The 25,764-nt window shown below is 41.1% G+C and overlaps 1 protein-coding gene across 3 annotated transcripts in view; it reads left to right on the forward strand.

Annotated features, from left to right (window-relative positions):
- The window catches only part of FYN (FYN proto-oncogene, Src family tyrosine kinase), a 218,201-nt gene that overhangs the window by 28,183 nt on the left and 164,254 nt on the right, over positions 1–25,764 (forward strand). The window lies entirely within an intron of this gene.

Here is a 25,764-nt window from a genome sequence, read left to right on the forward strand (position 1 = left end):
ACTGAGGGCTGAGCTATCCAGAGAAACTCTGAGATGGAGAGGGTGTGAGAAGGAGCTGTGAATGCATTCTTTCTCTGAATGTTTGCCAAGCCTTCTCTGCCTGTACTTCTCTCTATCTCCCAGGCGCCCCAGTGAAAGGCTGGACCTTGCAGCTCTCGCTAGCCACCCAGGCTTCCTTTTCAGCCCCCACTACTCTGCCCAACCACATTGCCTTGGGTGTAACTTTTCAGCTATTCTGAGTTGTGTTCCTCAGTTTGCTGGCCACTTTGGGGCTGCCCCTCATCATCTCAGAATGACTTGGGGTTATTTCTCTTCTTGATTTGAGTGCAAAAGAGGCTTTTCTTCCTGAACTAGAGCCATTCTGAAAGCAGCCAGTTTGTAAGTTAGGGAAGTATACTACCTGAAACATTGTTCCAGAACAATGATGAGTAACTCCTGACCTTTGACCCCATGCAGGCACCTAGCTTCTGCAGGATGGCCTGTGATCTGCTAGTCATGGGCTTTTCAATTCATACAAACCAGGGGAACTTGGGGAAATAAAGCAGCTCTAGTGAGGACAAGGCAGAAGGAGCCTTTTTAGAATCCTCATGCACTCAGGTTTTGGCTGTGGAAGCCAGGGATTGGCAAAGGCTGTCTGCCATTGGAGGTTAGTACACGGTGACCCTTCTGGACTAGGCCAGGTCCACAGCAGGCAAGAGCCTGTGGGTGCCAGGAGCCCCCTCAGGGCAATGTTGTGCAGGGGAGCCCAAAGAAATGCCTGGGGGTTGCCCCAGACTGCAGGACTTGCCCTGCCCTGTCCAACTCAGGCAGTGAATCCTGCAACCACAGGAGGTGGAAGTCCATTCATTTGGGTTCCCTGTCCTGGCCCCATGCCAGGCAAACAGCAGGGCTCAGTCAGTGGGGTGTGGGGGCACTGAATGGAATGTGTTAAAGTTTGCCTCACTTCTGCTGTTAAATTGCTATTTGACCTTAGGCAAATCATTTCTCCTCTCCAAGTCTCATTTATCTTATCAGTAAAGCAGTCCCTTTCCCAGGACCAAGTAAAATTTAAAATTACTCATTTTTAAATTTAAAAACACAAACCAAATATGTTTTTTGTTTGTTTTCTGACTTGGGTCTTGAATTAAAGTAGAAAAAGGGCTGTTGGCCACCAGTCTAAAGAATGCTAGATAAGGCCAGTTATGGATTGGAACTGAAGGAGCAATGAGTGTCTAACAAAACAGTGAACATGGGTGACTGACCCCCATGGTGCAGGTGTCTGTAAGTGCTCAGGGAACCCAGAGTAAGAGAAGCTACGCAGGGGTAGAAATGCCGCTTGGACCGAATGAGTCTGAAGGGCTCTGCCCGCACCCTCTCCTCAGTCAAGTGGTTACTGACCTGAGAAACAGTCATTGCCTTAGGGGAGTTTGCTGTTTTAACAGATCTTTTCTAGAAGTTCCACTTTCAGAACCTTTTCCTGTTGCTGGTAGAACACTGCTGAACATCAGCTTTTCTTTTTGTCTGTGTTTACCTATCCAGAAGAATCTAATATAGGATGTGCGTCCATTGTATAAGTAAATGATACCTGTTGGCTAACCCCAGTGGAGAAAAATTACCGAAGTTACAGTATTTGTTCTTCAGATGGATTTTTAAGTTTCTCCTTTTAGTTGAACATTTTTGTAAAGACAGAACTCTACGTGGAAAATGAGCTTTATTTTGACATGTTAAAGCTCAAAGACAAGTTAGCCTTAATTCTGTATTAGTTAGTATCTATGGCTTATTGAACTTCTGCTATGGAGAGTGCTTTATATCATCTCTGTTACACTTCTCCATGACAGCAGTCCTGGGAGGGAGCCATGAGTGGCTCAAGGTACTGTGGTGATAGTAGTTATTCTACTCAGATCTGTCTGGGCCAGAGCTTTCCCCTTCCCACTTTGGAATGTGTATAATTTTTGAGACAATATATTTGTATCCCTTATTTTTTTAAAGTTTTGTAAATTCTGAGAAAGCGGCGTTTGTTACTTTTTTGAGAGGTCTTCCTTGACACTTCCCTACAGGCTCAGTCTGGATGGGGTTCCCCTATTGCCAGGGCTGCTTCAAAGCTGTCATTGTGGTTGTGTCGTTATCTATGCAATGACTTAATAGCAGTGTTCGCTGTGGAACTGCAGGCTTTGTCAGCCCAGAATTCTTCTCTGTGCCAAGCCTAGTGCCTGGCTCGTAGGAGGTCCTCTTAAAACATTGGGCAGGCATGAATGAGTGGAAACCATGCTTGTTAATAGCATTATGCGGTGATAAGACCATCATTCCTTGACTTTCTCTCCAAAAGTACAAAGTTTCAAGCAGACAGATGAACAGATCATTCTTAAAAATGAAGTAATCTGGGCAGGCAAAGAGAGTTCAAAGATAAAAGAGGGAGAAGCAGTAGTGCACAAGGGAAACATTAAAACAAATGTTTTTTTTTCCCCCCACAGAATCTTCTAGGATTCTTGAGGGTTGCAGTTCTGAGCTTCGTTTCCAGATACCATTGCTTTAAATGTAAAAGGTGTATTTTTAAAACTTGAAACTAATACTCATTTAAAATTTGAAAAATATGTAATCAAGTTATATCAGAACAAAAATGTGCTTTTTGTATAAAAAGCTGATGAAATTGAGTCATCCTATTTAGTGATTTAAAAGGATTTGATGAAAATAATATCTACTTTGGTCGTAACTACTCTCAGAGGGCCGAGGAGAAAGGTTTGGTTTCCATGCATCCTGGATGGCCTTTGTCTGGTGTGATTAAAAGTATTTCAGTGCCTGCCATGAGAGAGGCCCTGCCATTTTTGCAGTTTCAGGGAGACCAGGAATTCCTATAGTGTCATTCCAACTGTTTGCAGGGTTTAGACAGCTGCATTCAGGCCACAAATACAGCCACAAACATATGTCTATTTGATAGACACAGAGGCCTTCCAAAACAAAAATTGTCATTCAAGAAGCAAAGCAAAAAGAAAAATTACCTCCTGCCTTAGAATTTTTTTTTTGCCCCTGAGTGAGTGAATTCTTTGAAATGTGTTGGTCTGTTAAAGTAGAATGTACATGGAAGTTGCTACTTTTTCAGTGTTTCTTTGATTTTAATAAATCCCAAGAGAAATGGTAAAAAATATCTTAGATTCTTATTGTGGGGATAATTGTCTTGTGGGGGAAAAAATCTAGTTCTAAGTAATCGAGGGTTAGAAATTTGAGGCTGCATCAGGAATCCAGCTTTGAAGCCATGTTCACATGATTTCTATGCAGCTGGCTAAGAGGTGGGAAAGTTAATTCATACAAGCTTTTTCTTTTGTGGGAAGAATAAGATTTCTGTGGTCAGAGGCCAGCAGTGTTTACATGGGGTATCCAAAGGCTTCACAATGCTGGTTGCTGGAGTGACATGAGGATGTGTCTCTAGTGTGAATAGGGTGATGTTGGCCTTGGGGTGTACCACCCCAATGTGTGTGCTGGTTGCCTTAGGGAGGTAAGGGAGAGAGTGAAGAAGAGAAAGGGAAGAACAGCATAAGCACAACTCCCTGCCATCTGCGGGAGCCATCGCTTCCTGAATGGGCATGGGCAAGTTGCAGGGGCTGGACTCAGGTGCTTGTGGTGTCTCTCAGCCCATGGACACTGGACAGGGCAGCTCTCATGTACAGATGGGAATTGTCCCTCATATCCTCCCTAATACCTGTACTTCAGGCTGCCAGCCCCAGAAACTATAGGAAGCCAAAGTGGCTTACATTCTTCATTTACCTTTCTCAGCCTCAGTATATAACTGAGTAAGTATCACGTTTCACACAACTCACATTCTTGGTGACTGCATACCAGGAAAAGGAAATGGCTTTGGCTTGGGGGCAGGGAGAGAAAGAGCAAGAATGCATGCATGGGTGTGTGTGTTTCTGTGTGTGTGTGTGTGTGTGTGTGTGTGTGTGTGCGCGCGCGCGCGCGTGCATGCATGCACGTGTGTGTGTGTGTGTGTGTGTGTGTGTGTGTGTGTGTGTGTGTGTTTAGGAGGTAGGGACATGCTTAGAATTCTGTTTGAGACTGAAAGGCAAACATTTTTAGTCTTTGGCCAAAAATAATTGTTATGTATCATTTGTAGTAACTGACCAGCTTTCTTTTACATAAATCCCTGGGTTGTAAAACTAAGTGCAGTCTGAGAAGAAAAAGTATGCCCTTTGCCAATTTGAATTTCCAAAAAAAAAAAAAAATCCCTCTTCCTAGACATTCTAAATTTAGGAGGATATTGATAACTGATCTAGAATGGCTGCAGATAATAACATTTTCCTTGTGATTTGAGGAGAATTGGGGGTTCCTTGTTTAGTCCTGGATATAGAACAGTTCATTCATTCCTTAAACATTGGTAGACCAATCACAGTTTTAGGCCCCATGTTATCTTATTCAGTTGCCCCATGTCGTATGAGAGGAAAATAAAGCTAAACAGACGGGGAACGAATTGCCCAAGGACCAACATCTAGGAAGCAGCAAGATCCAAAAGTATGTCTCAAGCTTGAAGCACCCTTCTCTTTCTCCTCCACTGTGGATGCTCTCTTGTCCTGAAACCATCATTATCAGCCTCATGTAACTTAACTGGTAATTTAATTCACATCTTTCATGTTCTCTTCACTGAATTTAAAAGGACTTTCTCCCTGATTTGTGTTTTAAAAGTAGTAATGCTGTTTTATCAAGGAACAATTGGAAACCTTGAAAAGAGAGTCACCTCTTTAACCTGACCTGGCCCTGGAAGGTGGTCGCCCTGTGACAGTGTGCAAATGACTTGCCGGGGTGGCATTCTGCAGGCAGTGGGCGTAGGGGAAGCCCATGAAACACTCATTTTCTTTCCACTGCTGCCTCCCAGACTTGGTAATCATTTTCTTAGATTCTTCATCTGAGTAGCATTCATCATTTCCATATGACAAAAGCTGGATGTTGCCAGGAGAGAGTGGGGAGAAATGCTGCCCACGTTACAATGGAGAGACAGGACGAGCTCTCACCTACATACTTTGTACCATTTGTTTTTACGTGGAGGCTTTCTCCTGTAGCCATGAGATACTGCATAATTTGTTTTGCTTCAGCCAGGCCTGCTCTGTAGAACTCAGAATCATTTGGTTGTCTGCCTTGCATAGACTTATTGTCTGCTGAAATTGCAAGTGAAGGAAAGATTATTAATAAAATATGTGTGAAGAATGGCTTAAAAGATGCTTTTGTCAGTGCCCCTAAACACTTTTAAGAGCAGAGCTGCCGTTTTCTAAGACTGGTGTCGTATAGGCCATAAATATACATAAAAATTTAAGCTTTTCCTTTAAAAGGTTATTACTGCTCACTTTTAGCCCACAACAAAATTTTTTTAAGCAGAAAACCTTCTTTATTCACTTACTATGCCTCTTGTCACAAATTACCACAAACTTGATGACTAAAAACAACAGAGATTTATTCCCCCACAGTTTAAGAGGTCAGAAGTCCAATAGCAAGGTGTCAACAGGGCCACAGTACCTTCAGAGATGGAGAGAATCTGTTTCCTGTCTTCCCAGCTTCTGGTGGCTGCAGGTGTTCCTTGACTTGTGGCCATATCACTCCAGTCTCTGCCTCTGCCCTCACATTGCCTTATCCTCTGTGTGTCTCCTTCTGCAGCCGTCTTATGAGGATACCTGGGATGGCTTTTAGAGCCTGCTGCATGATTCAGAATAAGCTCTTCCTCTCAAATCCTTAACTTTATCACATCTTTGCCATATAAGGTAATAGTTACAGGTTGCAGGGATTAGGAAGTGAATACCTTTGGGGGAACAAATACCTTCTGCCTAACATACCTCAACCTGGGAATTTCTGTAATTTACATTTACGAAAACATAAAACTTGCAACCTCTTGTTTCACTCATTACTTCAGTCAGTTTAATTTTCTTGGAAGAGGCCACTTGGAAGATCTAAGAACTAGTCTCTTCTCCCAGTCCCCAGAGCAGGCAAAGCCATGCCTGTCTTCTTTCTCAGACTGAGGTTTATGTAAAGAAGAGGAATTGCAGACTCTGAAAGCTGGGAGAGGCCTTGGAAATCATACCCTCTCAGTCTTTGGGGGAAACTGAGGCTAGAGGTGCCAGGTCACCTAAGTCTGGAGCGGAGATGGGACAAGCACTTAGTGCTCCAGTCCACCTCTTCCACCATGTTCCTGCAGACCCCCAAGATGCCTCTTGTGATACAAGCCTCTAGGTCATCTTTCATTTGAGAGCCCTTCAGTACCTGAAAACCCAACCCCTGAAAAATCCTTTTTTCCTAATCCAAGAGCCCTAGTTCTTACAACTTTCTTGCATTAGCAGGTGTCAGGAATTCCATCATGCTGGTCACTTCCTCCTGGATACATTCCCTTTATATCACCGTCTTTTTGAAAACATGGCACTTGGACATGAGCACAGTACTTAGAAGATGATTTGATAAGTGTAGAGTAAGGGGTTACTATCAGGTCTCTTTAGACACACATTTTCCGCATCAGTACATGCTATACTGATGCAGACCAATATTACATCTGTCATCAGTTCACTTTATCATATCTTCAGCTTGCATTGAGCTTATATTTGATAAAAATCCTTAGAACTTCTTAAGTATGAATGGCTTGAAACTCATCTCCTTTCCATGCTATATAGAAGATCTGGATTTCTGTCAGTAGCTGGATGGGATAGCTTCAGATCCAGAATATAGAACACATAGGGATCCAGAGAACAAACAGATCCATGAGCTGGGGCATGCTCATGGAAAGGGTACCAGCAGCAGAGTAAACAGGAGGAGTTTCAGATAACCTGGCAAGGCATAGTACAGAGGAAACTCTTCTATAGGTGGCTGTCTAGATGGATAGATGTTTGGCAGTGGAAATGTCTGGCTAGGCATATCATGAGGCAGATGAGCCATGCAGATGTACAGGGACTTCAGCAGCTGATGCAAAGAATTGAGTCCAAAAGAATGAGTTATAGAGTCAACTACTGAAATGAGGTAGGACCCAAGACAGGTGCTTGAACCCAGAGTAAAAGGAAGCCCTGGTCTGAAGTCAGAATGGTAAATTGATATGACTCTGAATGTCTATGACTGAAAGCCTTACCCACCCAGAGTCTGAGGACAGAATCACTGGCAGAACTTGTAAACAGGATGAGTTGTTTCTGTTCAGTAAACAACTGAATAGGAAGCAAGTGAGACACTGTCCTATCCACACATACATAGATTATTTACAACTGAAAGCAAGATTTTATCTGTTAATTTGGAGAGGTGGATGATGTTCTTTTGGTCAGTTATGGCTGTCATTCTAGCCTATTTAAGTCTTTTAAAATCTCTATTTTGTCTTCCAACTAATTAACTATCTCCTTTCAGCTGTGAATTATTTGTGAATGCTATAAGGACATCTTGATGAAACATTGACAAAGGACAAATGTGCAAAGCCCTGTTCCAAGGACCTCTCTCCAGGTCAATGTTGTTCTTCCATGATGTTAGTGCCCTTGGGTGTGGTCATTCAGTCACTGAGGCCACTAAAGTGAATCATTACTTGGCCCAGGGTTTCCCATCTTGCTTAGACATGTTTTTGAGTGACTATTAGGTGCTTTGCTGTCATCAAAGTGTTCTGCATTTGTGATCTATCACTCCAGTAGTCTTGTGAAAATGCCCTGAGATGGAGCAGTAACATAGAAGAGAAAGTTGGTGGGGTAGTCAGTCACTGCTTTGAGTGTAGAGGTGCCTGGATGCCCTCACTGATGTCAGTAGGTTTAAATCTTGAGTTCTGCTTCCTGTAACATACCCAAATATTAGCTCATGGGTGATTTTTTTTTTTGAGACAAAATCTCGCTTTGTCACCCAAGCTGGAATGCAGTGGTGCAATCTCAGCTCACTGCAACATAATACATAGCATTATGTATGTTTGCTCACTGAAAACATACTATCATAATATTATGAGAATTTAAGACAAAACCAAGGCCAGGTGCAGTTCAAGCTGTTCTCTGTGTCAGCCTCCTGAGTATCTGGGATTACGGGCACCCACCACCATGCCCAGCTAATTTTTTGTATTTTTTGGTAGAGACGGGATTTCACCATCTTGGCCAGGCTGGTCTTGAACTCCTGACCTTGTGATCCACCCACCTTGGCCTCCCAAAGTGCTGGGATTACAGGCGTGAGCCACTGTGCCCCGCTGGATGATATTGTTAAAGGAGGGACTGGAATCTTGCATTCACATGAAGAGTACTAATCTTAGGGTTAAGGGTTCACCTCTATTAAAGACTGATCCTCCTTTGTGGGTATATGTAGTCTGTGGAGAGTAGCCCCCACTGTTGGGTGAACATGGTGGCTTCTCGGAAGATCTAGAGGTGTTCATTACGTTGTGAAATGTGTCACTACTGAATACAGTCCGAGTGTAAAGTGAAAGGAAGTGAGATGCTGGGTGGATTGGTGATGATAACAGAAGAGATAAAACCAACAATTTATGCATTTGCATAGTCCCTCCAAATAAGGCTGCCATGAGAAAGTGAGATGGTTTCAGGGTGGAACATCAGGCAGTGTGATGTGGTAGAGAGTATGTGGGCCTCAGGGGCTTGAGTAAATCCTGAGGTCTCACCAAAGAGCAGTGTGAGGTTGGCCATGGAAGAAGCTGACCGTCATCAAGGGTAAAGTGCAGTTGTGAAGAGTGTCTGAAGTGGAGGCACAAAGTGCTGTGAAATCCCTGACAGGAGTTAGATGAAGAGATGCCAGTGAGGGGAGAAAATCATCATGTACCAACTTACCAACTTCTACTTGTTGTGCCCCCCTTTCTTTGGTCGGTACTGGCCAGGGATGGACTAACTCCCAACTTTGATGTAGAGTGGATTCCTACATAGGGTAGAAGAATGGCAAGAGGGAAGGCTCCTGTCCATATTATTTTTTCTGTTGCTGTGTGTCAACATACATAATGCTATGATAATTTAAGACAAAACCAAGGCCAGGCGTGGTGGCTCATGCCTGTAATCCCAGCACTTTGGGAGGCCGAGGCAGGCGGATCACGAGGTCAGGAGTTCAAGACCAGCCTGACCAACATGGTGAAACCCTGTCTCTACTAAAAATACAAAAATTAGCCAGGTACGCACCTGTAATCCCAGCTGCCCAAGAGGCTGAGGCAGGAGAATCACTTGAACCCAGGAGGCGGAGGTTTCAGTGAGCCGAGATTGCGCCACTATACTCCAGCCTGGGTGACAGAACAAGACTCCTCCTAATCAAAAAAAAAAAAAAAAAAAAAAAAAAAAAACACAAAACCTTTGTGTCGGGGGAGGATTTTGTCTACCTTTAGAATATTCTAAAAAGTAGTAGGAGGGAAAATGGAGTACCTGCCACTTTCCCATTCTGTTACCAGATAAGGGAAAAAATGTTTTTTTCTTTTATAAGAGAGTTTGATATATATCAAAGTGCTGCTTATGGCAAAATCGTAAATTTGATAATGGGAAGAAGTTTGAACATCCCTCAGTATTGAAAATGAAATAACTTATAAAACCGACTTGTGAAGTTTAGAAGTCGTTATGGTGACTGCAGTGAGATGCTAGGTGTGGGAAGGCCTCACAGGTAAAATGCCAGGAGTGCTTTTTTTGTACATGGCCCATGAACTAGTAGGACAAAAAGCTTTTGACAGTTACCATAATCTTTATTCTGTTTTCTTATATTTGGTGTTAATAAATACTGCCTAACCAGCCAATCACATGTCTTTACATTATTCTATTTTTACAGTGGCCAAGAAGAAAGTATAATTAGACTTCTGTGTTTTCTAGATGATACTGTTTAATAATAGCAAATACTATATAATGTTGCTGGCTCATTTCAGAACCAACAGAGCAAAGTGTGTTCATTCAAAAAAAGCATCTGTTGTTTTTGTTTGTTTGTTTGTTTTTTGAGACTGGGTCTCACTTTCTCAACCAGGCTGGAGTGCAGTGACACAGTCACGGCTCACTGCAGCCTCAACCTCCTGGGCTGAGGTGATCCTCCCACCTCAACCTTCCTACTAGCCAGGACTGCATGTGCACGCCAAAGCGCCTGGCTAATATTTTTTTTATTATTTTTGTAGAAACAGTGTCTCCCTATGTTGCCCAGGCTGGTCTTGAACTCTTGGGCTCAAGTCATCCTCCCGCCTCAGCCTCTCAAAGTTCTGAGATTACAGGCATGAACCACCACGCACAACCTAGCATTCGTTTTCTTTGTTGGAAATATAATTTTAAATTTTTTCTTTTGGGGGCTAAAGCCCAAATCAGTGAATCTGAGGCCTATTTGCATGTAAATTTTAGGCAACCCTCATTCACTTGATGTTTGACCCATGAGTATCCACTCCATATCTCAGCTGAGATTCGAGATGGTGAATGACAGGTTTTCATGTTTTCTGTCATATCACCATCTCTCATGATCATTGAGAGCATTCTTCACCCAAATTGGAGGAATTGGCTACCTCAAATGCCTTTCTCTGAAGGCCTACCAATTTTTCTCTTTCCTCACAACCAGGTCCCTGAGTCCAGTTCTTGTCACATCTCACTTTGGAATCACCTTCACTTACCAGGCCTTTCAGACTTGTCTTTCAGTTTCTCTGTTTTTTGCCGAACTCAGAATCCTGCATTGAAGGTGTCCACTTAGCCCAGCCCTATTACTGTACCACAGCGTCTTGCTCCTCCTGGAGCCGAGTTTAGAGTTTGCTTTACAGTATGCTACCACCTGCAGAAACCTGTCCTTACTTTTCGTTTTTGTTTTTCACATTCATCCTTCACTTTAGTATGTCTCCTGTGAGCAAATGAAAATAGGATCATTAAAATGAAAATGGAGGTTTGCTATTCTGTTTTCATGTTACAATGCAGATGGTGTGAAATATTTTTTAAGAAAATCAAATTACCTAGACTCAGATCTTTAGGACAGTAGTTAGAGTTTCTCTGGTTTTTACAAGTAGTCTACTAAACAGGTGAGAAAAATTGAAGTGAAAAAGCTGCTGAATTCATTTGCCTTTGAAATAACTTACCAATTTTAATTTTTGAGTAGGAAATAAGAAAAGTTTTTAGAATAAACATTCCTGAAATAGAGTAAATTCAATAAAAATTCTCATTTTGTCTAAATTCAGGCCATGGTACTAAGACCAGGACCTAACTGTGGGCAAAGGAGAAAAATTAACTCAGAGTTTACCCTTAAAATAGGGATGGGAAAGGTGGAGAATTATGCCAAGGTGGGGAGCCTGGGTGTCTGAGAGATGGGTAGGTCTGGGATTATTCTATAGGAATGAAGAAGGAAGAAGGGGTGATTTGGGGAAGTCAGTAGTAGTGAGATACCACTCAGTAGTAATTGGGGCAGTGGTAATACAACAGCTGGACTTTTGTGAACAGGAGGAGACCCTGAGGTTGGCTTGTGGGTGGGAGACCTAGGCCAGGACTGCCACCTGCAGTTCCCGGGTACAACTCAGCAAAAGGCATCTTCACTCAGGGCAGACAGATCAGAAATGGGCACTCCTTGCGGATTCCCTTGCAGCAACGTTGGCACCCTTTCTTCCCATCAGTGGTAGCCTGGATAAACACAGGTGAGTCCTTGCAGAGAACAAAGGTCATCATGTTGAGTCTTCTATTTGGAGCTGGGAGGCAGAAGGAGCAAGTGCTCCACCTAAGATGAGTCCAGGCCCAAGCTACAGAGGGTCAAAGTGCTGGGAAGGAGGCACTGAGGAAGGTGGGCTCAGGGCTCAGGGTAACATGAAAATTTATTTTTAATATGAGGCATACAAAGGAATAGATATGTGTATATGTGTCCACACCCACTCACACATCTACATTGTGTGTGTGTCAGAGAGAAATAATCAACCCTCTTACTCATCCTGCAGCTTGGAAGCCCCTGTGAGTTCTTTTTCTCCACACCCTTCTCCTTCAATGGAACCACTATTCTAAATTTTGTGTTTATTATTTCCTTGCTTTTCTCTGTAAGTTTATTTCCCTAAACAATTTATTGCTAACATTTTTTATTTACCTTGAGACTATATCGTCTACCATTTGCTTATTTCCATCAACGTTTGTTTTTAAGATTCATTCCTATTGATGCATGAAGCATCGTGCATAAAATTTATCTTCACTGCTCTCTGGTTCACTCACTGTGTGAGTGGGAGACCACTTTACCCCTTCTCTCAAGGACAGTTGGGACATTTCAGTTTTGCCATTTTAAACAGTGCTGCTATGAACATTATTGAATGTACATCTTGCTGCAATTTCTCTAGGATGTGTGCCTAAGGGAAGAATTTTGGGGTAGTAAAGTGTGTGTGTTGTCCATTTTGCTGAATAATAGCAAATTGTTTTCCCAAGTGGTTGTACCACTTGACATTCCCATGAAGAAACATTAACTTTTAAGGCAAGGGGAAGTATGAAGGAAAGAAATGAAATACAGGATTAGCTAAACATTGGCGAGGAAGGATGTCATTAGGTTCTGATGAAGTACAACTCTCCATTAATATGTGGGGTTAGAGAGAGCTGGGGAAATGAAGAGAAAGGTGTAGATTTTAAGCAGCCATTATGGAAAGGGTGGAAGGTTAGCTTGCATGGACTGTGGGTCGCATTGTTATTAGGGAGTAGATTCCATCTTCGTATTTACTGGTATGGAAACACCGTTTCTCTCCATTTTCACTCACTTTTCCCTGATCAGCAATAATCTCCAGTTCTCTGAGGAGTAAATACTGCCAAGCGTGTAAATGTGCTGTTTCCACATCAGACTGATGGTGGCATGGATCCTAATAAAGCTTTTATAACAGATATCTACACAGAGGCACATAAATATTTTGGAGATTGCTTCCCAAAACAAGTGATTTTTCTGACAGCCATGCTTTGTGACTTATACATTCAGTAAATTTACACTGGCTGATGTTGCTGTTTTTTGTTGTTGTTGTTTTTTTTTTTTTTTTTTTTTTTTTTTTTTTTTGGTGGTGGCGTTGTTTTTACCACGTAGGGTTCTTTGATGAGAACTCAGAACTGCCCTGTGGTTGCTCATTCACTTGACCTGAGAAAAATGAGTTCATGATATTTTGAATAGCAGATTAACTGAGAAATAGGAATAGTCCCCTGTGAGCATATTGGCTTTGTTTGTAAATTCTAACCATTCTGATTATAAAACTGGTGGGATTTGGTTTGTTGTTTAAAATTTTCCATCTTTCAAATCTAGATTTTAGTAAGGCTAACTTCTTTCGTTGGCATTCCTATGAAACTGAAAGTAGAGCATTAAACCATTAAAAGCACATGTTCTCTGGAGTCTCAGAAGTGCAGCTTTTTTTAACTTGTTATTTTTGGGTCACCCTTCATTAATAGCATTCATCAGATTTACTTGATTCCAGGCCAGAAAGATTAGTGATGGTGGCATTTTCAAAATATTTCTGTCACAGTTTTTAATTATATATTGACTAGTATTGTCTATTTAAAACTTTTGATCGTGACAATAAATATTTGAGAAGGCAGCATGGTACACAAGAGATAATTTGGAAATTTTGTGTTTTGCCAAAAAAATGGAAAAGAATGTCATTATTCCCCAGTTGAGGTTTAGTTATGTAAACTATGATACATCTGTTAAGTGGGATATTATATATTAGCAAAAATGATGATCATCAAAATTGCTAAATAAGTTGGACAAATATTTAAGGTTGTTAAATAGAAAAAGCAGTATACCAAATCATATGTGGAATGTGAACTTAGTTTTGAAAGCAAAATGCCTATGTGGGAAAAGCCTACAAAAACTTTACCAAAATGCCAATAATTATATATTTGCATTATGAGATTATGATTTTCTTCTCTTTGTTAATGTGGTTATATTACTTTTATAATAAAGTTGCTTAAAGAGATAGATTTAAGAGACATTCGTCTGGATTCAAATTGCCATTCTGCCATTAGCCAGCTGTCTGACATTGGGCAAGCTACTTAACTGTGGAGCTGGCTTCCTCGGGTGCTAAAAGATGTATCTACCCCCACACAGTTGTTGCAGTCAAAGAAAGGTAATATCCGAAGGCAGTAGCCAGCGTGGTGGTTCCTACTTTTCCCAGCTTCCTCTTCTTTGGTGAAACTAGTAGCTTCATCCAACACACACCCATTGGTGTGTGTTGTCTGGTTTCTATTTTATCTGGTTATGGCCTAGCTCTGATCTCAGTAAACACTTAGGAACTCTTGGAACTTCTGTTTTAGCAGTAACAACTGACGGTTATTTTAGAGAAGTGATTGATGAGTAAGAATGCTTGGCCTATGTCACAAGAAGGGAAATTTGAAGAACTGGACTTCCTAGTAGTCCTAGAATCTCAGCTATTCAAATACATGTATTTGATAACAAATGTATTTGTTAATTTTAGGACATCCTTGTTAATTTCCCATGTCTAGTAAGGAAGAAGCATGTTATATGTTTGCTAAACAGGCTGGCAATTTGTTTTTGCTCTGCCACATTCTTTCAAGAAAAAGGTACAAATCATGTCCAAGAGAATTCATCTAATTCTCACAGACCTCCAGGGGCTGCGTCTGAACCCTGAGTTGTTAAACTGAGTTTTCAAGTCTGTGCTGATATGAGATGATCATGTCAGCAATTGATGTAAACAGAAACAGAGATATTGGGTGATATCCTAGTATCTAGTTTATTTCAGAGTAAGGGACAGGACAGAAAAATTCATTTTGTAATAGTAACAGCCAGCTACAGATGGCCAAATGCTCTGAGTGATCTTGCTCTGGATTTAGGGACACCTTTAGCAAAGATTCAAAATAAGATTCCCAGGTTCATCTGGACTCAATTCATCCCGTCCACTTAGACCAGATTCAGAGCATCTTGGATCTCCTGGAGACTGATAGACCTAGAGTCTGTTAAAGACAGGAGTGCATTCTTGGTCTACTCAGGGCTAGAATCTGGATCTCTGTGCTCTCAGTTCTGTCATGTCTAGAGGAACAGACTCTTCCTCTGCCACCAGCTGGCCTTGGGCAAGTCAACGGGCATACTGAGCCTCAGTTTTGCTATAAGATCGGAAGTTTAATCTCTGTGGGCCCAGATATCTAGCTCAAAAGTCCAAAGAATTTCCTCTTTTGAGTATTTATTTTTTAAAGTGTCAGCATCTTGAGCGATTATAAGTAATTAAACCATACAAAGTCAACTGTAAATTCTTATCCCTTAAAAGTTTGAGGTTCTGAGTCAGGCCTCTGGTCCCTGAGGATGGCTTGGTGGGATCAGCACTATTCTGCTCAAGGACACAGTTCTTCATGGCCTGACCCAGTCCAAAAGTGGTGTGAGGCAAACCAGAATGCAGTGACAGGAACATCATTGCCAGTAGAATGGGCTGTTTACGAGAGGGAAGAGAGCAAGGAAAATACATAAAAGGCATAAAGATTGGATAGGAAGTAAAGCTGTCTTTCTTCACAGGCAATATGACAGTTTATCACAAGCAATAAGGAATGTATAAAACAACTACTAGAAGGTACTAAAAGGTAAAGTCACAGGATAGAAGGTCAATAGACAAATCAATTGCATTTCTGTATTTTAGCTATTTCAGCTATTTTTCCAGCTAATAGCTGGAAAATCAAGTGAAGGAAACAATTCTATGTGCAATAATAACAGAAAAATATAAAACACCTAGGAATGAATTTAACACAAACTAGTCTATTGGCTCTATCTCTGGAAGCCCTTGCATGTAATGGATTCTCACAGTCCCAGACAGCTCCCCAGGGACTATACTTTGGTTTTGTATCCCTTATCATTTTTCCAAGGGAAAAAGTTATATCAACTTGCATAATTGTTGTTTCCCATCATCAATATATGGATTATAATGTCAATTTATAGTCAACAAGCAGCACTCCCAGGGCCATTTCATAATTTACCTGATAATTTACCAAGCATGCCTTCCTCAAACTTTGGGTTGTAGTGTGTAGTCCTGAGTGACTGGTGGGGACCAGGGTAAATCTCAGGCATAAGATACTCACTCAGACAGTTGTATTTTCCTTTCTTCTCTGTTTCTACATCTCTCTAGGGTGTGATGAGCCATTTAATCCATCAGACACCAGGAGTATCTATGTAATGAATTTTTACATGCCCCAATCATTTTAATGTAATCGTCCTGCTTTTAAAAGGCTTCATTAAATCTATTGTTAGGATTGTAGAACTACCTAAGAGAGACAAGAGGGCTTTCCACATTTTCAGAATTCAGACAGTTCTGTTAATTGCATAGCTTTAGGTGAACAGTAATTAAATGGGTTGTAAGAATGTGCAACATTTATTTATAGTAACATAAGCATGCCACATATTTATAGTCATTATTGCACAGTCTACTTGATAACACCCTTTTGAGGGGAAGGTCATGACTGTTAAAAGTAGCTTCAACAACTGTTTTTGGCAGGGACCTTGAATATTACAGATTGGTGAATATTACAGATCCAGGTACCCTTGTGCTAAAGAAATAGTGTACATATTAAACTTTTTGCAAGAAACCTATACTTGCAAGGTTTTAAGATATGCTTTTAACAGTATACACATAAAATATTTGAGTTAAGTATGTTTGCTAATGCCAATCGGAGTCTTTGGAGTATTATACCAGATTTTGTACCTTAATTTTAACAAGATGACAGAAGAGTAAAAGTTATTCTTTGGTTCTTAAATTTGTTAATAAGTACAGATTTAATACATTATTCTTAACATGCTCTAACATGGCACATTTATCAAGCAGACAGGAGAGAAACTTTCCATCAAGTGTTAAGGATCTTAATGCCAATGAAATCACTATTTGGGGGCCTTTTAAAGATCAGATGAAAGCTAGAAATCTTCCACCCAGAAACCTGTACATGCATATGCACAAAGATACAGCATGATATTTTAGGAGGTCTTGAGACCCCTGAATGCCCCTATTCAAGGACCCAAAGGTATGAATCTTTTATCTTAACGTGGATTCTACAAATATCCCCCCTTCTGTTTTGCACTTCCCACCCCCTTGCCTAGTGTGTCCCATGCCCATGTCTACAAATCCATTTTTATATATACCTTTTTTTTCCGTAGGACATTTTTACTCAGTATCTTCATTTTACCAATTCAGCCTAAGTGTGACAGAAATAGAGATCCCTTTTCTACTACCATTGCTTTCCAGCTCATCCCCTTATTTCCTCAGCTATTTATATTAAAGGTTGTCATAAACTTCTCCCTCTGCCCTGTTTCCCAAAGAACTTATAAATCTGTTGGAACAAGCATGCTTTCTTAACTGCATGCATCTAGCATATTGATAACTTTTTATTCTGTGTTCTTTAAACAGAGCTACTACTTCTGTCCCTTCTATTTTTTATCTATACCACCACAGTGCAAGCCTTAAACATCTGTCCTTTAAGCTCTCCCAGTCTCCTTGCCCCTGGACTTTCTCTCCCAGCACTGTGCTACCACACTTTCTATCTCAGTTTTCCCTTGGATGTCGTCTGCCACACATAGGCACACACTTCACCTTGTCCCCACCTCCTTGACCGCCTTCAATGGTTCTCCGTCACTGGACAGAGCAAATTTTAAATTGCCAATTTCTTCACCATGGGGCTGGCTCTCCTACTCTCATTTCTGCCAGAAACTATTTCTGCTGCACCTTAATAAGCATTAGTACATACTTACTAATTATCCTATGTTTTGGATAGCCCTTGATACTTTTACATTTGTTATCTAATTAGATTTCACTACAAACCAGTGAGATAGATTGAGCAGGTATTTTTTCCACACATCAGGTGAGACATCAGAGGCCTGGAGAGAGTAGTGCTTGTTCAAGACCACCCTGCTGACAAGTGGCACAGCTGAGGATAGAATCTGATTCTCCTCTATGACACAATGATGCTGAGTTAAAACTGTTTTGAGCCAGGCGTGGTGGTTCACGTCTGTAATCCTAGCACTTTCGGAGGCTGAGGTGGGTGGATCACAAGGACAAGAGATTGAGACCATCCTGGCCAACATGGTGAAACCCCGTCTCTACTAAAAATACAAAAAATTAGCCAGGCGTGGTGGTGCATGCCTGTAGTTCCAGCTACTTGGGAGGCTGAGGGAGGCGAATTGCTTGAAACTGGAAAATGGAAGTTGCAGTGAGCCAGGATCGCGCCACTGCTCTCCAGCCTGGAGATAGAGTAAGACTGCCTCCAAAAAAAAAAATAAATAAATAAACCTGTTTTGAAAATCTGAACTTCAGGCTCTGGAATCTTGCCTGCGTCTATGTAAATGTAAAAAATAGGATTTCATATTTTCTAACAGTTTTCCACTTAGTAGCTCGCTTCCTAAAGCGTGTTCTGAAGCATGTTGGTCCCAGGAGGTGCTCTGTGGAAAATGGATTGTGTGTCCAGATAAGCTGGAAAGAGCTGCTTGTTACATCCCTCTCCTGGGGATTCCTGTTGCACATTCACTTTTAAAGACTCTGAGAAGTCCTACTGCAAAGACTGTTTAATGTGTTGTTTTTTTAAATTATAATAAAACACATAACACTAAAATGTACCACATTAACCATTTTAGTAAAGGTCAGCTGTGTTAAATGTATTCACATTGCTGTGCACCAGTCATGACTACATCTTGCAAAACTTAAAATCCCTACCCCTTAAACAGCAACTCCCGACTCTGCCATTCCCCTGGCCCCTGGCAACCACCATTCTACTTTTTGTCTGTATGAATTCAACTCCTCTAGGTACCTCACATAAGTGGATCATATGGAATTTGTCCTACAACTGGCTGATTTCACTTAGCATAATGTCCTCCAGGTTAATCTGTGTTGTAGCATGTGTCAGAATTCCCTTCCTTTTTAAGGTTGAATAGTATTCCATTGTATGTATAGACCATATTTTGTTTATGCATTCATCTGTCATTGGACACTAGGGTTGCTTCTGCCTTTTGGCTATTGTGAATAGTGTTGCTGTGAACATGGGTGTGCAGATACCTTTTGGAGACCCTGTTTTTAATTCTTCGAGTAGATACCCAGAAGTAGAATTGCTAGATCCTATGATAATTTAATTTTTAGGGAGCTACTATTGTTTAACATATTTTTATACTCAGTTCATAAACTTGTTTGATCACAAAGTTCTTTTTCCACGTTATACCTTTGGTTATCCCACAGAATGTGGGTTTTGTGAAACCCTGAGCTCAGTAAGCAATTTCTGCTTGCTTCAAGGGGCCAGGAACCTCAGGATGCTGGCTGGGGAATTTGGCCATTAAGTTTCCAGCCCAAGGACAAGGTCAGCAGTGCAGTCCCAGGAGCTGCAGAAGAGGAGGAAGCTCACAGGGTACACAGCCAACTGTAACCAGGGTTCCTCCACTACTCTAGAACGACACTATCAGCTTTTCATGGAGTGAAGTGGCCATTGTGGTGCTGAGGTTGTTAAGGACTGTGCTGGCTGGACAGCATCATTGTGGTATTGAGGTTGTTTAGAACTGCACTGGTTGGACAGCATCATTGTGGTACTGAGGTTGTTTAGAACTGCACTGGCTGGACAGCATCTTTATAGGCCAAGAGAGTAAGGAGGGCAGGCCTGCCTGCCTCTGTGCAGTTAGGGGCCTCAGAACCCTTTATGATGAGAAGTGTCAGATTTCAGAATCCACCGTTTCCCCCATCTCCTCCAAGAAGAAAGAGTGCCCTTAGTCAAAATCTAAATGGGCTCCTCTGCAGGGCTTGTTGTGTTGACTCAATCTAATTGGTCCTTAATGTGGCTCTTAAATAGCTGATGAATAATTGTGAACATTATAATTGTGTGGGTGGGTAAAACTTTCAACCTAGTTGATGGAAAGGGTATGTGGGGGCACGGGCAGTAAACTGAGGAAAGAAAAAAATTCTTTTTACCCCCAAAAAGTTGTTGTGTACCTCCAGTGTCACTGTGGTCAGCTTTTCTCCAGGACCATCTCAGGAAGCCCGAGCCGCTGGTGACCCGAAAAGGGAGCATGACATGATTGAACACCTCAAATGGCCAGTGTGATTCCTCTGCACACTGGCTTGAAAATGGGCATGAGCCAGAATAGTTTTAGGGACGTCTAGAAGAAAATTAACTGAGGAGGTTCCTGTAGCTGTTGCAGCTTTATTAAGCTATTTTTGGTGTTAAGGATGAGAAAAACTATGGAGAGGACATAGAGCTCCAAAGAGGCTTTGAACCAGCCTGCAATAAGACCGTAGAACACTCAGCTTCTTAACTTACTTGACCGAGAGCAGATAATGATACCTCACATTGTGGGATGAGAATTTCATAAGCTCTCTGAGATCCTTAGATGAAAGCTGCTACTGATGCGTAGACCATTATTATTATGAGACTTTACTTTTCTGTAAATAAATATTATAGCTTCTTCTCTCTGACTGACTCTCTTGCTCTAAATGAGGTCAGATTCGGCCTCTCTCATTGGCTGTCTCTTGCCCTGGCTCTCCATGTCTCCAGGACCGCAGTTCTGCATGGAGGCACTGAGATGAGCTGGAAAGAGCTCTGATAAGGGCTCAGGAAATTCTGTGCAAAATCTCAAACAAGGAGCTTCCCCTCACAGGGCCTCAATTTTCTCTTCTCTAAAGGTTCCTTTCTAAGGTTCCTTCCAGTGCTGTAGGTTTGTGATTTTATCAGATGTTAAATAGAACAAAAAGTCAACTTCTAATTACAAATGTTTATTGAGTCCCTGGTATGAGCTGTTTTAGGTACTAAATCGGTGAACAAGGTCACTTATTCTAGTTGGGAGACAAGAGATGAGACAGTAAGCAGTAAATATTAACACATAAGTAAATTCTGTGATTGTTAGAAGGGGATATGTCCTATGCGAAAACAAAATAATGGGTAAGGAGAATTGGGAATGCAGGCAGAAGTGGAATTTTTAAAATGTAACAAAGAGGAATTTTTCCATTACAAGAGTTACTAGAAAATCAAGTACGTCATTCAAGGGGTGAGGGGCTGTAAACTTCTTTGGAGATTTTTTAGGAAACTAAATCTTCGTGTTTTTGGATTTAGGCATATTCTTGTTTGAATGTATGAAGGGTTACACAGGTTGTCCTTTTGAAGGCTTTCTTTTTAAATGATTTAATGGTGTGTGCAGGGGTAGCTCCAGAATTTGTGTGTGTACATAAATACACACACTCTCTCTCTCTCTCTCTCTCTCTCTCTCTCTCTCTTCTTAAGGAACAGTAGAAGCCAGTGGGAGACCCAGATGCTAGCATACCTCCACACCAGGTCCTAAAAGGCCAACTAGTGTGCTATAATGCTATAGCTCTCCATAAGGAAAAAAAAACTGAAGTACCGAAATGCTAGCAACTCACTGAGATCCCAGTGAATCAGGGTTGGGTCATGGGACCTGGCATCCCTCTGGCCTCCTCGCACCTCCCTACATTCCTTTCTCAATGAGATTGGCAGCTCCGTTGTTTTCCCTTCGCCTTCCCTCTTGCTTGTCTACTGCTTCTACCCACACGTTTGTATACTTAAATAGTAATAAAACGGTAGAATACTTGCCGTAACTCTTCTGTATCCAGTCCCACCTAACCCAGTGTCAGAATGATATCAAAGAAATACAGCCTAGTGACAATAATTTCAGAATAGCACATCTTGACTTGCCTTTCTCAGTACCATGGAGGGATATGGAATTACAGCAATGCTTCTTTAAGTCCCTTTTTCTCCCCCTAGCTTTCCTCATGCTTTACAGTCCTTACAAACGAGCCCCCAAACTTTTCCTAACTGTGGCCCACCTGCTCTCCCACCTTTCCTCTGATTCTGCATCACAAAACTTCCCTAAACAGATCAGGGCAAAGGGAAGAACCAGGAAGGCAAAGCCAGAGTTCACATGGGCAACTGGGAGAAGTAAGTCTGGGAATATGTGTAACTAACTTCTGTTACCTTGCATGACTGTGTGTCTCCGTCCTACACTAGGCATTCTTCTGTCTTACCTGATGTAATTTAATCCTCACATAAATCTTGTGTGGCAGGTATTGAGAGCTTCATTTTACCGATGAGAAAACCAAAGTCAGAGAAGTTTAATAACTTGCCTGATATCATGTTATAGAGAAAATGCTAGTTTTTGAGCCCAGGTCCGTATAGTTATCAACACTGTGCTCTTTCTCCTACGTTCTACCCTCTGTAGAATGTAAATCCAGAGGCTCTATGTTAGTTCAGTTGCCAGATTAATAAAACTCACTGTCTGGTGTTTGAATTAAGGCAATTAAATTAATTTTCAGCAAAGATCTTGAAAGTACAGTAGCTACCTAGAAAAGAGGATGCCTCCACCAAAAAGCACTTGTGCAGTGGAATCTTCGCCTTGTTTAGGAGGATGGAGAGCTGTCCAGGCCTCCATGCCTGCAGTCCAGAAAGATCCCAGCAAGGCCTGTGGGCCACCATTCCTACGCATCAGCGGCAATGGCTTTCTGACTCTGTCAGTCTTTTAGCAGGTTTTATAACCAGCGGCGTGCTCATGTTAGGCCTGGCCATCTGAGGCAATGCCTGCAATGCTCAAAGATGGGAGCTCAGAGGAGTTTTCAGAAGTACTGAAAACTTTAAACCATTCCTTCATCACCAGAATAAATAAAGGTTCTTTTTGACAAATGTATTTGTTCAGTGTATGAATTCGTGAACTTGATTCAGATAACCTTAGGAATAAAAGTGTGCAAGACTGCATTTTGTGGCTACCTGGTAACACCTTTGCTGAAAGCTAGTGTTCATTTGAATAGTGAGTGGTGGAGGGAAAAGGGTCTGAAAATGAAAGAAGGCACAAGAGACTAGAGAAGGAAAAATAGCTAAATCCAAACCTAAGCAAATACAAAGAGAAATTCAGAGTGATGACTGGGGGAAGATAAAGCAAAATAGATGTGACAGAGTGAGTGCAGAAAGATAAGTGAGAGCAGAACTATATGTGAACTGAAAACAAAGAAGGCAAGAGAGAGAAATGTACTGTAGATAGACAAAAATACAGAGTCATGGGCAACAATAACACGTGATGTTAACAAGATGCAATATAGATTTCTGTTCTCACATGATGGTGTCAAGGCTTTCTCCTGACTTTCAGGAGAAAGTTAAATCTAGTATACAGAGAGCTTTTGCAGGAGTTCTTTTTCCACATGCCTGAGAATGTATTAGTTAGGAGGAAAATCATTTGAAAGCAGAGGTACTAATATTTACCATCATCCAAGTTGCCCCTTAAACTGTGAAAGCCAGAGCGAAGTGAAATGAGCTTAAGATAGATTCTACGGGAGTGGCCCACCCAATGATGTTATCACAAATGAGTCACTGCCAAACGCATTCTTCACATCTTGCAAAAGATGTTTTTCAACTTTCCAAAGTTTGCAGTGGAGATTTTTTTAAAGACCATGCACTCACAGAAGAACAGTTGATACTTTTCCTTTGTAGAGCTGCTGTGCTTTTTAAATGATCTGCCCAGTTTGGAATGTTATTTGACTTCTAAGTGTTCTATATCCACAGCTGATGACTTTATGTACTCCTTGCTTTCAGTTCCTGAGGCATAATATATGCTGATCTGATTAAAAATAGCATTCAAATGAAATGGTTGGGTGTGTTGTTATAATATAAGTCAGCTACAAATGGGAAGTTCTTTCCTCAGGAAATTTGATAAACTTGAGTACTTGAGTGTTTATATATATTCTGTGAGAAATTTTTGTCCTTCCTCATGGCTTCCTTTTCAAAATTACCAGTTAATTTGGGCTTCCCACCCAGACACATATTTTAGCAGTTGTAACAGTTAGCTGAGGTCTGTTATGTTAGCATGATAAAAGAGCCTGGGTTAAATGTTTACCAGCGGAGCCTGCGAATGTGTAGAATCTTAAAGGAAGGCAGAGCCTTTTTTAGTTCAAATATTGGATATTTTAAAAATAAGAGGGGATGGTTTTATCCCTTAGGTCTTGGCCCTCAGCAACATGTGAAAAGCTCCCATTTTTTTATAAAAGGAGGGAGAAAGCATAAAATTTTTTACTCAACATTTTCTCCTCAATGCCAAACTTACAGAGAGCCTTAACGCTTGAGGTGGCCCACAGACATATGTTGTCTAGTACAGTGTTTTCTAAAAATTTGAGCCAGTATTTAAAAGTCAGGATATTTCACATTTTTTAAAATGCAGATTTATGGCTTTTCTTTATAAATAGGATGATCTGGCAGCATAAGGCCAACATGGCCTCTCAGCAGCCATGGTTGGGGCTGGAGCTGCATAGTGACCACTTCTGCAGGTGGTTTCTGGGTCCTCCGTTTGGTTCCCTGTGGGTCCCCACATCTGCAGCCTGTGGCCACAACTACTGGTTGCCATTCATAATCACTGCGATCACTGCAAATGACTGTAGATTTTGTAAAATTGGCAAGAATTTTTCTGTACTCATTTGGTAACGTGAAAGAGACAGAGGGGTATAATGTCACCTGCTCCCAGCTCACCTCACTTGTGTATTAGCTGCTTTGTGGCATGTGATCTGTACCTGCTGCTGTTCATCCTCTTACACCCTATTTTCACCCTACTGCAGTTGTATTTCCACTGCTGCTGTTCCACGGTAGCAGCCATGTGCCAAATTAGAGCTTTCTTTTGTGTGACAAGCCCTTTCTTGGGTCCCCGTGCTCCTCTACCTCTTTGACAATTGATGATGGTGTGGTTGACCAGCACTCCCTCTCAACATTGTCCTCCCCTGGCCTCTGTGACTCTACTCTCTCTTGCATTTCCTTCTGCTTCTCACTCAGCTCTCTCAGTCCGCTTTGCAGCCTCAACCTCTACTGACTTTTTCAATTACTGTATCCCTTTATCAAGTATTACATGAACATTCAGATTATTTTTTTTTAATTCAGAGAGGTATGTAAGTGTTTTTTAAAAAAGTATCCTCCTTCCCACTCTCCTTCTCAGACTTAATTAATCATGGTTAAACCCTGGAGAGTTGTCTTTCCCTGACCCTTTTCCATGTAACCTGGCTTGTTTGTTGTTGTTTAACATAAATAGGATCATTTTATAGCCACTGTTACTGATGCTGGTCCGCGTAAATCCTCTACCTTACCTGTTTTATGATCTGCCAGCTACTTAAATGTTGGTGTTTCCCAGCATAGCATTTTGAATAATTCCAGTGCTTATATCATTTTTTTTAATATAATTGTGCATCTGTTTTTCCTAAGACTGTAAGCTGGTAACAATAGTGTCTTCATGTTTCCTTGTCTATACATACCTGTAAATTCAGTGAATGAATGAATGAATGTTGGCATTTTTTCCCATTCGTTGAGTTCATCCCAATTTATATTATGCAGAGAATACTAAATTATATCATAATTTAAATTCAAGTGTAAATATCCTAAGCTCTATAGTAAACATATTAGTGTAATTATTATAAGGTATAGTTAATCTCTTAGGTCATTTCCTAATAGTAATATATCAATTTTGCTTTTCTCATTAAGATCGCCATACTATTCAAAAGAGAATTCTGCACACAATTTATTTTGGATAGGAGAAGTATTGGTGGCTAGTTGTTTTCTGTTTTGTGTATTTTGAATGAATGCATATTTTGGCATCTCACCAAGACAGTATGTTGTATGCAATTCATTCTTCATAAAAGTATCATTTATCTTTAAAGGGCATATAAATGCATAATGGCTATATAAAGAGAATTGCCTTAACACAACATCTCTTCAGTAGGAAAATAGTTGAGGTTTATGAAGTGAGCCTTGTCAGATACAATTTGAGCTTTCTTGCTAAAGGTTCCCATTCAGTATCATGCGCTGTTAACAGCCCCGATTAAGGAGAAACCAATAAAAACATCTATCATCTGATAGCCATGGGATGTCATCCAAGCTTGTGTCATGGTCCTGTAATGTTCCCGGGTTTGTGGAGTGAAGAAAATAACACTTGGGTATTTGGAATTTA

The sequence above is a fragment of the Sapajus apella genome, unplaced genomic scaffold (genome assembly GCF_009761245.1).
Source record: "Sapajus apella isolate SASKATOON/1434 unplaced genomic scaffold, GSC_monkey_1.0 scaffold6, whole genome shotgun sequence".
Lineage (NCBI taxonomy): Eukaryota > Metazoa > Chordata > Mammalia > Primates > Cebidae > Sapajus > Sapajus apella.